Below are 13,123 nucleotides of genomic sequence, written 5' to 3' on the forward strand. Positions count from 1 at the left end.
CTTTCTCCCCTGCAGTAACCATAACAACGTAATGCCTTGATGTATTTCCTCCAAAATGTTCTAAAAATGTGGGCTTGTTAAGAGAAGCTTGACCACCCCCCCCCCCTTCCCTGGAGTAACAGACCTGAGAAGAAAAGTGCTGTGAAACCCCTTCCCTAAAGCCAGCTGGGGGAATAAAGGGTTCTCAGAGGTGGACAGCTGGAAGGGCGGTGCTTTATGCCTGCATTGGTGGAGCAGTGCTGGCAAGCATTTGTTACCTAGACTATTAAAATTTTGCCTATCCATTTCTTTTTTTTACCCCCTTCTTTTTCTCCCTTCCTCACCTCCCAGCCCAGAACCTCTTTTTTTTTTTTTTTTTTTTAAAGTACAGCTATGTCTGCTGCCTCACCCTACACTGCTAGCCTCCTTTTCTTTTTTAAAAATAATTTTAAAAATCTGTTCACTTTGGCTGTGCTGTCTTCACTGCTGCTTGGGCATTTCGCCAGTTGCGGTGAGCAGAGCCTGCCCTCTAGTTGCGGTGCCTCAGCTTCTCACTGCAGGGGCTTCTCTGGTTGCTGAGCACAGGCTCTCAGGCAGTTGGGCTTCAGTTGTTGCTGCGCACGGGCTCTAGGGCACAGGCTCAGTAGTTGTAATATACGGGCTAAGTTGCTTCCAGGCATGTGGGGTTCTCCTGGATCAGGGATCAAATCTGTGTCTCTGACACTGGCAGGAAGATTCTTTACCACTGAGCCAAAAGAGAAGCCCTCCATTTCTTTCTTTTTTTTTTTTTAAAGTAAGGCAGTTTTCTATTCTTAACCAGGCTTTCAGAGTCCTTAAAATCTAAAAGGTATGTTCTTAATAGCTGTATCTGTGGAATGTGAGCAAGGCAGTTTAAAACCATGCAGTGCAACCTTTCTTTTTCAGGCCCCCTACAAGGCCCGTGTCACCTCCCCTCCCCAACCCGCAACTGTTCATCAGTAGAAATTTTTGTGGTAAATATGGTGCTCAAAGATACTTACTCACTAGCCAGCCAATTTTCTTATGTCTGGGATTCACTTTTAAATGTTCTCTTTGTCATCTGCTTTTGAGAATACCTCGATTTTGAGAATACCTCATATTCTGGAAATCATCCAGTCACTCAGCAAACCCTGATTAGGTAGGTACCCTGTGTTGAAGTAAGACACAAAGATAAATGAGCTGTAATTTGGAAAAAAGACATAGGTACAAAGAAGTGCCGCAGCAGGATACGAGTGCTGTAATAGATGATGGAAAGCTTGTTAGGTGGCTCTTAATGTGATATCAGGCCTCCAAGATCATCCAGCTCATTGTCATCTGACCTTATTTTTAGAAGCGGCACAAGTCCATTTTCGGAGGAGTATGCGAGCTGCTGTGTCTGAAACGGGTGGGGGAAGCCCATGGTCTTTCCTACCTTTACCTTCTGTTAAATGCCATCCTCCCTGCAGCTCTCTGAGACGTGCCTCTTGTTTTATAAATGAGGCTGTTGGAGTTCCAGAGCAGTAGTGTTTGTGACAGCTCGCTGGCACAGACCTGGTATTAGAGCTTTTTAGCCTACATGTCAGTCAGACACCAGACTGATAAACGATGATTCAATTTTCTCCCAGTTCTGTGTTCTGTTCTTTCAAGAGGTCAGTGAACACATTTCTGTCAGGGGCTTCTCCTCTTCCCGGCTTTGTTAACTGAGCCTGCTTGAAAGGTTTTGCCTCCTTGTGGGCTAAATACAAATCAGTCCTCTTCCCAGGAAGATACTGTGACCCTTTTCCCTGTCATCTGTGGGCAGTGAGTGCCAAGTTGCCCCACTTACAGCCTCTTCTCTTTTCTGGTGGAAATTCAGTTTCCCAGAAATCGCTGTAAAGGATATTTGATGAAGGTGTGATGGACGGCATGAAGGTTACTGTGAAAACAAACCTCTTCTTGTCTGTCTCTAAACTGATGAAGGGATGAGAGGTTAGAGCAGGGTTTCTCAACCTTGGTGCCCTTGACATTTTAGGCTGGATAATTGGTGGTGGTGGTGGTCTGGTGTGTGTGTTATGTGTGTGTGCCACACGTGTGCTTTTGCTTTCTGTGCGTTGTGGGATGTTGAACAGCATTCCTGGCCTCTATACACTAGATGCCGGTGCCACAGCCCACCCTCCAGTTTTCGCAAGCAGACATCCCTCTGGGCGTGACTGATGTCCCCTTGAGAACCACTGGGTGGGGGTTGATTGTCAAGAGAACTAACTGCAAATGAGAGTTATGATATTTATATAAAGTCAAGTTTTCATTTACCTAAACCTTGATTTATAGTGATGAGGTGCTCTGAAGAAACGAAACAAGAACATGTCTCATCCTGGATCCTGACCCATCTATAGCATGGAGGGGCCTTCACCAAACTCAGGTTCAGAGTCCCCTGAATAGAATCTGAACTCTGGAAATCATCTTCCTTTGGGTTCTTTGCAAAACTTATTTTGCTAGATAAGCCCAGGTTTTTCTGTTCCTTTTTTGGTATTAGAAATGTTACCAGAATGAAAACAGGTTCTTTATAGTGAGCATTCATCTCAGCTTGTGACCCTGGAATAGATTTGATGCTACTTACAGGACCTTTCATAGAGAAAGGGGTTTTTCCATTTCTTGACTAAAAATACTCAGAAACATTAGTTAACTTTAAGTGACACTTGCTTTAGTTTACTATTCAGCATCATACGGCAAGCTAAAAATAATAAATAAATGAAAACAGCAGTTTTATAAGTAAACTAAATAATAGACTAAAACAGCAGTTTTATGGTTATCTCACTGAATTTTCACATCTGCCATGCAGAGCTGTTATCACTACCCTTACAGATGGAGAAACTGAGATTCTGAGAGTAACTGGTCCGAGGTCCCCTGTGGGTGTGCAGCAGAACCCGGGCCTGCCCTGTGGTGCGTGACTTGAGCCTGTACCTTGACCACATGCCTGCGCTGCCTCTCGGCCTGTGTGGCAGTGGACTCTTGGCCAGTCATAGTTGAGGTCGGGTTTGTTGGGCTCCTACACATGCTAGCAAAGTAATGCTCAAAATTCTCCAAGCCAGGCTTCAATAGTACGTGAACTTCCAGATGTTCAAACTGGATTTAGAAAAGCCAGAGGAACCAAAGATCAAATTGCCAACATCCTCTGGCTCATAGAAAAAGCAAGAGAGTTCCAGAAAAACATCTGCTTTATTGACTATGCCAAAGCCTTTGACTGTGTGGATCAAAACAAACTGGAAAATTCTTAAAGAGATGGGAATATCAGACCACCTGACCTGCCTCCTGAGAAATCTGTATGCAGGTCAAGAAACAACAGTTAGAACTAGACATGGAACAACAGACTGGTGCCAAATTGGGAAAGGAGTACATCAAAGCTGTATATTGTCACCCTGCTTATTTAACTTATATGCAGAGTACATCATGAGAAATGCTGGACTGGATGAAGCACAAGCTGGAATCAAGATTGCCAGGAGAAATATCAATAACATCAGATATGCAGATGACATCAGCCTTATGGCAGAAAGTGAAGAGGAACTAAAGAGCCTCTTGATGAAAGTGAAAGAGGAGAGTGAAAAAGTTGGCTTAAAGCTCAGCATTCAGAAGACGAAGATCAGGGCATCTGGGCCCATCACTTCGTGGCAAATAGATGGGGAAACAATGGACACAGTGGCTGACTTTATTTTTGGGGGCTCCAAAATCACTGTCAATGGTGACTGCAGCCATGAAATTAAAAGATGCTTTCTCCTTGGAAGGAAAGTTATGACCAACCCAGACAGCATATTAAAAAGCAGAGATATTACTTTACCAACAAAGGCCCATCTAGTCAATGCTATGGTTTTTCCAGTGGTCATGTATGGATGTGAGAGTTGGACTATAAAGAAAACTGAGTGCTGAAGAATTGATGCTTTTGAGCTGTGGTGTTGGAGAAGACTCTTGAGAGTCCCTTGGACTGCAAGGAGATCCAACCAGTCCATCCTAAAGGAAATCAGTCCTGAATATTATTGGAAGGACTGATGCTGAAGCTGAAACTCCAATACTTTGGCCACCTGATGCAAAGAACTGATTCATTGGAAAAGACCCTGATGCTGGGAAAGATTGAAGGCGGGAGGAGAAGGGGACGACAGAGGATGAGATGGCTGGATGGCATCACCAACTCAATGGACATGAGTTTGAGTAAGCTCTAGGAGTTTGTGATGGACAGGGAAGCCTGGTGTGCTGCACTCCATGGGGTCACAAAGAGTCAGAAATGACTGAGCAACTGAACTGAACTGTAGGCCAGCTCTAAAGACCATCACGCAATTCAGTCATTGCCTCAGTCCCTCTGGTGTCTGGTCAGCACATTAGCATTGTGCTGTGCAGGTGGGACTTGTGTGTGTGTGGCTGCTGTTAGCCTTGTTGAGCCCATGTTCCAGAAACTTTGAGATGGAAGGATTTGGTCTCCATGTCCTTGGATGTACACTGAAATACAGATGGCTTGCGTCTGTACCTAGATACTGGTCACGTTTACACAGACGCCGAGCTACTGCCGGCAGCTGCTGTACAGGGAGACTGAGATCTGGGCAGCTTGCGCTGGTGAGGACGCTAGACCAGACAGAGCGGCGTGGTCACGTCAGGTCAGGCGCTCAGTCGTCCAACTCTGCGACCCCGTGAACCACAGCACTCCAGGCCTCCCTGTCCATCACCAACTTCTGGGGTCCACCCAAACCCATATCCATCAAGTCGGTGATGCCATCCAACCATTTCATCCTCTCTCGTCCCCTTCTCCTGCCTTCAATCTTTCCCAGCATCAGGGTCTTTTCCAGTGAGTCAGCTCTTTGCATCAGATGGCCAAAATATTGGCATTTTAGCTTCAACATCAGTCCTTCCAATGAACATGCAGGACTGATCTCCTTTAGGATGGACTGGTTGGATCTCCTTGCAGTCCAAGGGACTCTCAAGAGTCTTCTCCAACACCACAGTTCAAAAGCATCAATTCTTCAGCACTCAGTTTTCTTTATAGTCCAACTCTCATATCCATACATGACCACTGGAAAAACCATAGCCTTGACTAGACAGACCTTTGTTGACAAAGTAATGTCTCTGCTTTTGATTATGCTGTCTGGGTTGGTCATAACTTTCCTTCCAAGGAGTAAGTGTCTTTTAATTTCATGGCTGCAGTCACCACTGACAGTGATTTTGGAGCCCCCAAAAATAAAGTCAGCCACTGTGTCCATTGTTTCCCCATCTATTTGCCACGAAGCGATGGGACCAGATGCCATGATCTTCGTCTTCTGAATGTTGAGCTTTAAGCCAACTTTTTCACTCTCCTCTTTCACTTTCATCAAGAGGCTGTTTAGTTCTTCTTCACTTTCTGCCATAAGAGTGGTGTCATCTGTGTATCTGAGGTTATTGATGTGGTATGTGCTGACCTGTTATCTCTGACCTTGGATCCTAGAAGATTTTAGCGAACAGCTGGAGTGTCTAGAAAGGGAGTTTAAGGGTGTTTTGTTAAGTAATCACTCTGCCACCTTGATTTTTCTGCCTTTCAAGTGTGGTTTTGAGGATTGTTGCAGGTGGATTGTTGTTGTTCAGTCACTGAGTCTTGTCTGACTCTTTGTGGCCCCATAAACAGCACAGCAGGCTTCCCTGTCCTCACTGTCCCCCTGAGTTTTATTAACAATGAAGTCTCTGAATGTGTTGTCTTTTAAGAAAAATTTTATTGAGTTAAAGATCATCCTTGTGAGTCAGCTCTCACTCTGAGAGGCTTTTTAGAGTGGAAGGGAGGGCTGCTGACACACCTGACCGCTGATGCTTTCACATCACCTGCAGTATGTTTTCTTTACCTTTCCGCTCCTGGCTACTCTTCAGGGACATTTTCATCCATGTGCGAATCAGCCCCGATACACTGAGGGAGGAAGACAGTTGTGCACCCCTATTCCTTGAGCTGTTGCCTTGTTATTAGTTCAGGGAACCAGAGAGCAGAGTGGCAGCGGGCTGCCTGCTCTGGGGCCCTGACTGCTGCCCCCAGGAGGCTGGGCCTACGGGGAGCCAGGGGAAGCTGAGAAGCCTCTGCTCTCGGAGAGGCCGGTAGCTGTTGCTGCTGGTCCGCTGCCACCGTAGACGCAAGTCTGTGAGGACAGGGCAGCCTCTTGGGAGTCACCAGTTCCTGGTCAGGGCTTGTTTCTTTGCACCCACTTCACCCACCCCTCCCCTCTACTGCCAGAGTCTAGGCAGTTGTGAAAATGCCTGAGAATAATACCTAACTCTGAGGCCTGTGGAAGCATGTTAGGGTCCCAAACAGGTCCAAGGTGAGCCAGAGGAGCCGCCTCGTTAGATTGACCAGTGCCTTGGCCTGTGGAGTTGCTGATTTTATAAGACCTTTATGTTGATGTATTTTCTGTCCATCATACTCCTGCTACCAAGGCAGAGTATATTTTCAGTAGACAGGAAGATTGGACTGAATAGATCTCAACATGTGGAGAACACGCTTTCAGATTCTTAAAACCAGCTCTTCTGACTTCTCTGTAGTTTCTATGGTAATAGGTACTATAGAAATCTGAGGGCCTTACCTATTGTGACCTCCCCGTGGGGTCAGGATGCCTAGAGCCTCGGCTTCAGTATCCGCCAGGAGCTGGCAGATCTGACTGCTTCCCTCCAGGCACTGAGGCAGGGCTGTGGGTGCCATCCTCCCCCTTGGGACCAGCCGTCTCCAGCCTTGGCCTGCCCTGCTAGTCAACAAAAGTAGGGCCCGCCAGAGGACAACCTTCTCGGGTTGCCCTGTAATCTGAGTGAGCCAAGGTGAGTGTGTTATGGGTGGGCGGTATAGTCTTCAAATGGGAACCTGAGCGTTTACTTCTCAGAAACCATAGGATTGAGCTTACTTTTCTTACTAAGAAACAAGTATCACTCAGTGGTTTAGCCAACCCCTCCACTGTGAGCATAAGTGCACTGTAACATAACCTCAGTTTCCATGTGGCTAGTAGTCTTGTCGGTAGACACCATACTGATTTCACCTCTGTGTACCACTGAGGATTGGCTGTGGACGCAGGAGGCATCACCTTGCATTCAGAAGGACTCGAGTTTGGTTCCAGCTCGACTGTTCACTCTGAGTGACATTGGCTGTATTACTTAATTCTCTTGGTCTTAGTTCCTTCATAGTCATGGGACCCTGCTCAGAAGTGACTTAACATGGCGTGTCCACATCTGTTAGACTTTAGTCCGGTGGTCTTCCTCTGCACCGCCCTCTTCTGGGTGAACCTGAGGGCCTTTGGTCCCTGCTGGGAGGCTCCATTGAGTCTGTCTGTAGAGAGGAAAGGGCTTCCCAGGTGGCTCAGTGGCAAAAGAATCTGTCTGCCAAAGCAGTAGACACCTGAAATGACAGTTTGATCCTTGGGTCGGGAAGATCCCCTGGAGGAGGAAATGGCAACCCACTCAAGTATCCTTGCCGGCAGAATCCTATGGACAAAGGAGCCTGGCAGGCTACAGTTCATGGGGTTCCAAAGGAGTCAGCCATGATGCATGTAGAGAGGACACACACATGTAAAGAGAAAACCACCTGGAAGGCCATAGCACTTCTAGGTTTTCCAAGGTGGAAATTCGGCAGAAGCATCCTAAGCCCCCACGGTTTCCCACCACTCCCAACACTGTTTATGTCATCATTTGTGAGAGAAGCCAAGGTCACAGGTAACAGTTGTTGCACCTGAGTGAAAGAAAATGTGGCTGACCACTTAATCCATAGGACACATGCTTTCTAGATTGTTCCAAAGTTGGAAGAATTTTTGCTTGATTGTACCTAGGGGTGACCCACAGTCTCGTCAGAACTTAGGCTGTTACAACCAGCCTTGTGGATGTCTGGTGCCTAAGCTTTGTTCTTATAAAGTCCCAGCCTGACCGTTCTAGAATTCAGTCACGGCTTCAGCACCTACCCCTCAGGTGCTTCCCATGGGACTAAAAAGCCTTGTCTTCTCAGCCCCAAGACCCAGTGACACTCAGGAAACAGAGCGGGTCTTGTAGTAGGAAGTGGCGTCCTTGGTGCCCGCAGCCAGTGGACTTGCGGCCCCTTCTCTGCTCTTTTCCATGTTTCAGGTGTCGCCGCAGTGTCTGAGTTCTTGCTCAGCTGTATTTGAACATGCTAGAGATGAGCCCACCACTCCCCAGTGGGCACAACCTGCCTGAGAAGTCTTAGACTTCCTGAGTCCAGGTTTTGAAGCTACTGAGAGACTAGTGCCCTTAGTTGCTTTCTGGTTGCTTGTTGCCAGATATGCATGTGTGTGTTGAATAAATGTGACGCAAGAGCTTTGTGTCCTTAGACTCCTCACTTTTCCAAAATGGCTTGTCTGAACTTGCTCTTTGTCAAGAGGTTAATAGTCATCCATTCAATCAACTGTGGGATTGAATTCACCCAGTAACCAAAATGAAAGGCGTGAAGCTTGTGTATAAGAATTCCTGAGGTGTGGCAGCACCAGAGTTCAGAGACCTCGTGTCACTCATTCTATAGACTCAGAAGACCTATAGGATGTGGTCTTCTCAGGGGTTTGGGAGGCCCCTCTTCTCAGCTGCTTTGTTGGATTAGGGCTGAGTCGGCCCTGTGCACTGCTCCCAACACCCAGCTCAGCCAGCATCCGGCAGCATCTGCAGTGAGAATTTTCCAGCTGCAGCGGTCACAGGTCTCACCTCAGAAAGAACAGAATTCCCTTTTCCTGACACCGGCAGAGGAAAAGGCCTGAGTCACAAGTCCTCACATGTAACTGACTGCCCAGAATTACCTGTGGACGCATCAGGTTTCACATTCTTCCTCAGTGTTTCAGAATCACTCACCTGCTTTCTCCAGCAACTTCTCAAGAGATCATCAGCACTTTTCAGCCTCGTTAGTTTCATGAAGCGCTTGTACACATGTTAGCTCCTTTAGTCTTCACAGCACACTTGAGAATGTGGAGCAGAGAGAGTTTTGTTACCCAGTTTTATGGATGTGGAAACTCAGCTTTCAGAATGGTATGCCTTACCGCTAGCCATGGAACTACTAAACGTTCAAACTCCAGCCAAACCTTTCTAACTCTAAAGACCTTATCCTTTGGACAGGGCCCATCTTCCTTTCCCTTCCTGAAGGCGAGCTGGGTCTAGCAGTAATCAGCAGCAGATGGGAGGCTGGAAGTGACCTCTGTAAACTGACAGGTTCACTGAGCTCCCTCCTATCCCCCAACTTCCAGCCCTCCCTGAGGTCTGGGAGCAGCGCAGGGACGGTCAAGTGGCCGTTTACTGCAGGAAGCAGGCTGCACCCCTCTTCACATCCATTTGCCAGATGGGATGCAAAACTGGCCCTCAGTGTGAGGCTTACCCCTCTCAGTACTGGATTTTAAACAGTGCTCAGGAGAGCAAGTCTGTCTCCACGGTGCATCCAGAAATAGGGCTTCTTCCACTTGTTGAGTTGCCTGGTGTCGTAGCAAGGTCTGAAAAAAGCTCACCAAAGTGTCTCGTCTCCCAGGGTAGACAAGTTAATAAGCAGCTCATTCGCAGTTTCTTCTGGCACATTGACATCTGTTGTAAAGTGGTTTCATGGTCATCATCTATTTGATCTTCATAGTAGTCTTGGAGAAGGAAATGGCACCCCACTCCAGTGTTCTTGCCTGGAGATTCCCAGGGACGGGGGAGCCTGGTGGGCTGCTGTCTCTGGGGTCGCACAGAGTCGGACACGACTGAAGCGACTTAGCAGCAGCAATAGCATTAGTCTTGTACTGAGTGCTGGGTAGGTGTTCATCCCATTTCACAGGTGAAACGTGGAGAGAGCCCGAGGTTGGGAGGCTGAGAGCTGCACGGTCCCGCCCCCGGCTTCCTCCCTCCTGCTGCCTCCACAGGAGCCCTGGCGTTGCTTGTCCCCCAGATCATGTTAGGCTTATAAGTAGCATGTTAGAATTTACTCTTCTTTCATAAATACTCAGAAAGGAATGTGTGTGATGGGTAAACAACCCGTTTCTTCATAGCTGCTGAGGCCTGCCTGATAAGAGTATGTGGCACCATTAAGAACTGACTTGGCCTGGTTTATGGGATTGTTCAACAGGAACAGAGGGGTGAAAAGCCTTCAGGGGATATAGAGCAGGAACAGCTCCTATAGCCCAGGAAAGGGAGTACCTTGGACTCCCGTTTTGTGTTTATCATCTGAAGACATTTATGGGGCACATGCTCATATTTATGTGCTGAAGACGTGTGTGTTGTACGTGATCTTTGTGAGCGGTGAGGCATCATTTTTACCCGTGACCCTCCTGAATATCACAGTGTAAGTAGGTGGGGTGAGATCATAAACAGAGGTGGATGCGATGGAAGCTATTAGTTCAGCCAGAAGAGTGGAAAACACGCACGTGCACACACACCCCCCCCCACATCCATGGGCTGTGGGAAGAAAGCTGCACCAGTGACTAGAGGCAGGCCTAAGACAGAAGGAGCCAAAGGCCTCCTTACCTGTGGTGCTGGCTACGAAAAGCAGCCAGAGCCCCTGAAGGGCCTGCCCTCACAGGCCTGGAGGCGAGGAGCAGCAGCCTTGCTGGGCAGAGGGGTGTGGATGTGGACTGGGCCTGGTGGAGAGGTCAGGAGCCAGTGCCCAGCCCTGATACGGGGAGAGCAGCCGGGGGCAGGGATTCCGGGGCAGACCCTGGGAGGGGAGCAGTGAACTCTGGGGGAGCCGCAGGGAAAAACACAGCACTGGCCACTCAATGAGGGTGCCAGCCCCGTTGGGGCCTGTGAGTGAGTAAGAATGGCCTTGGCCAGCTCAGAGGCACGGGAATTACAAACAAGTCTGTAGTTAGAAAAAAACGGACCACCAGAGAGAGGGGTGGAGGTGGGGAGAAGGAGAGGAGGAAGGGATGGAGTCATAGCTGAAGAAAAGTAAAACTAGATTTCACACCATTTAACTCAGAGGTGTAGTACCCAATTAAAATTTTTATTGTTTGGTATTTTAGAACTTAATCCATAACTTATTGTCACTATCTCACCACCCTCTTCGTTTAGCTAGCCTGATCAGTAGGCATTTCATTTATGCAACAGCATCCATTACAGCTCAGCTGGAGGCCCCCAGGGCGCTGGGCTGTATGTGATTTGGAACATGGTGTTGGATTCTGAGCAGCTCAGTCTGAGGGAGTCTTGCTCTGTCTTGTAGGATATGCTTCCAGCTTAACAGGGAGAAGAGGACAGTGGCCCTTGTGGCTGTGACGCCAGTTCTAGACTGGAGTGGACCCTGAGCTTCACACAGCCCTCTCGAGGCAGGCAGGGCCTGCCGTGTCCAGTGGAGGCCTCTGTGCAGGGAGGGAGCAGCCCCTCACCTTCCCTCTGGCACCGTCTTCTCTGAGCACCCCCTCAGGTCATGGGCCTCCATCCTGCGCGCTGTGGCAGTTGGTGTCCGTGGATTCCAGTAGGCGGGAGAGCTATGCTGTTTCCAGCCGCCTCACTTCCCCCTCCTCCCTCTCTCGTGCTGGCCAATTCCGCAGCCTGCCCCTTTCCCCAGTTGTGGTTTCCCAGGACAAAGAAAAAGAATGGGCATGAAGAAAAGAATTGTGACAGCTGAAGTCCCCATTGTGCCTTTGAGGGAGGGATTGGGGATCACATTTCTGTCTGGCAGTCAGGCTGACTGACCTGAGGTTTGCTGACGTGAGTTTGTAGAGGAGGACTTAACATCTTTGAACCTGTCTGTTCTTTAAAACGCCCTAGAGCCTTGAGTCTGTCATTCACCACGGCAGAGGCTTTGAAATGAGTGTTCTGGATCTGCTGGGCCAGGCGCACCAGAGAGCACTGGTAATCAGGACAGTGTTGCCGTTTCTCTCAGAGCAGGTGTGGGAGTGAAAACCAGTCATGATCAGTGAACGGCTAGGAGTACAGGAGTTACGAGGCCGTGGAAGCAGATTTTATAAACAGAGGGTCACGGTGTTGTCGGGAAGTAGAAGAAGAGGGCCTGACCTCTATAGATAGACGTTTCTGGAATTAGTAGGAGCACAGTGAAGGACCTGGGGACTGCTGGTGACTGGCTGGGGCAGCACAGAGACTTACGGCTCGCCCAGTCCTGTTCCTGTTTGTCTCTGTGTCCCCCTCCCCCTTGTCCCCTGCCTGTCCCTCCCCCTTTGAAAAGAATTGAGCCACTTTGCATAGAAGGAGCCAATCGCCTAAAATGTCCAACAAACAACAAATACTTATAGTTTTCCAAAGTCCCTTCCCGCCATCACTGGTATATGTAGTTATCCATAGTCCTAGTCAGTGTTTGGGGTCTTTTTTTTGTTAAGCTTTTTTTTGTTTTGATGTGGACCATTTTTAGTCTTTATTGAATTTGTTAACAATTGCTTCTGTTTTATGTTTTGGTTTTTGCCTGGGAAGTATGTGGGATCTTACCTTCCCGATTAGGGATTGAGCCCACACCTCTTGTATTGGAAAGTGAAGTCTCAGCCCCTTATTTTAAACAAAGAAGTTGATGCAGACGGTTTCATGCCTGGGTACTGCCCATCAACTTGTTGCCTCGGTGCCAGGATTCCATTGTTTGCTGCTGTTTAAGTAGCCCTGCCCTGTATTGTTAGGCTGAGTGACTTTTTTCAAATGTTATAGTATAGCTATTTATCATTTTGGTACAGATTACTTATTGTTAATACTTCTTGAAGTATATTTCCCACAGTGGACTATTTTGGGATCTTTTTGTTTTTGTCGGGTGCAGGGTGGGGCAGCTTCTTACAGATTACAAGAGATTGCAGTCTAGAAAGGTTCCATGTTCATGATTTGGCCTTTGATTTTCTAGGATTATAGTGGTTCCTGCAAAGAGAAAGGATTGGAGTGTAGAAGTCAGCCTGACCAAGTTTGACCATGTAGCTTTTCAGAGAATGAAGTGAATTCTGTTTCTGACATACAAGGTGGCTCCTGAATGCCGCCATCCGGTCCCTGCCCCACCCAACCCCCCAGCCACTCCCGTGAGTATTAGTGGCCAGGCCTCCAGGCGGCCCTCTTTCTGAAACTCAGCCCGTGTGGGGTGAATATGCTAAGTGAGCCTTCCTGAGAATGTTTTCCTTCCTGCCAGATGGCACTTTCAGCCTGCATTGTGTGCGTGCTTGCTTGCTAAGTTGCTTCAGTCATGTCTGACTCTTTGCCACACCATGGACTGTAGCCCTCCAGGCTCCTTTGTCCATGGGGTTCTCCAGGC

The 13,123-nt window shown here is 48.1% G+C and overlaps 1 protein-coding gene across 4 annotated transcripts in view; it reads left to right on the forward strand.

The window, feature by feature from the left end:
- Positions 1–13,123, forward strand: part of HMOX2 (heme oxygenase 2) — a 28,601-nt gene that overhangs the window by 7,931 nt on the left and 7,547 nt on the right. The gene's annotated exons all lie outside the window — the stretch shown is intronic.

Source organism: Ovis aries, chromosome 24, assembly GCF_016772045.2.
Source record: "Ovis aries strain OAR_USU_Benz2616 breed Rambouillet chromosome 24, ARS-UI_Ramb_v3.0, whole genome shotgun sequence".
Taxonomy (NCBI): Eukaryota; Metazoa; Chordata; class Mammalia; order Artiodactyla; family Bovidae; genus Ovis; species Ovis aries.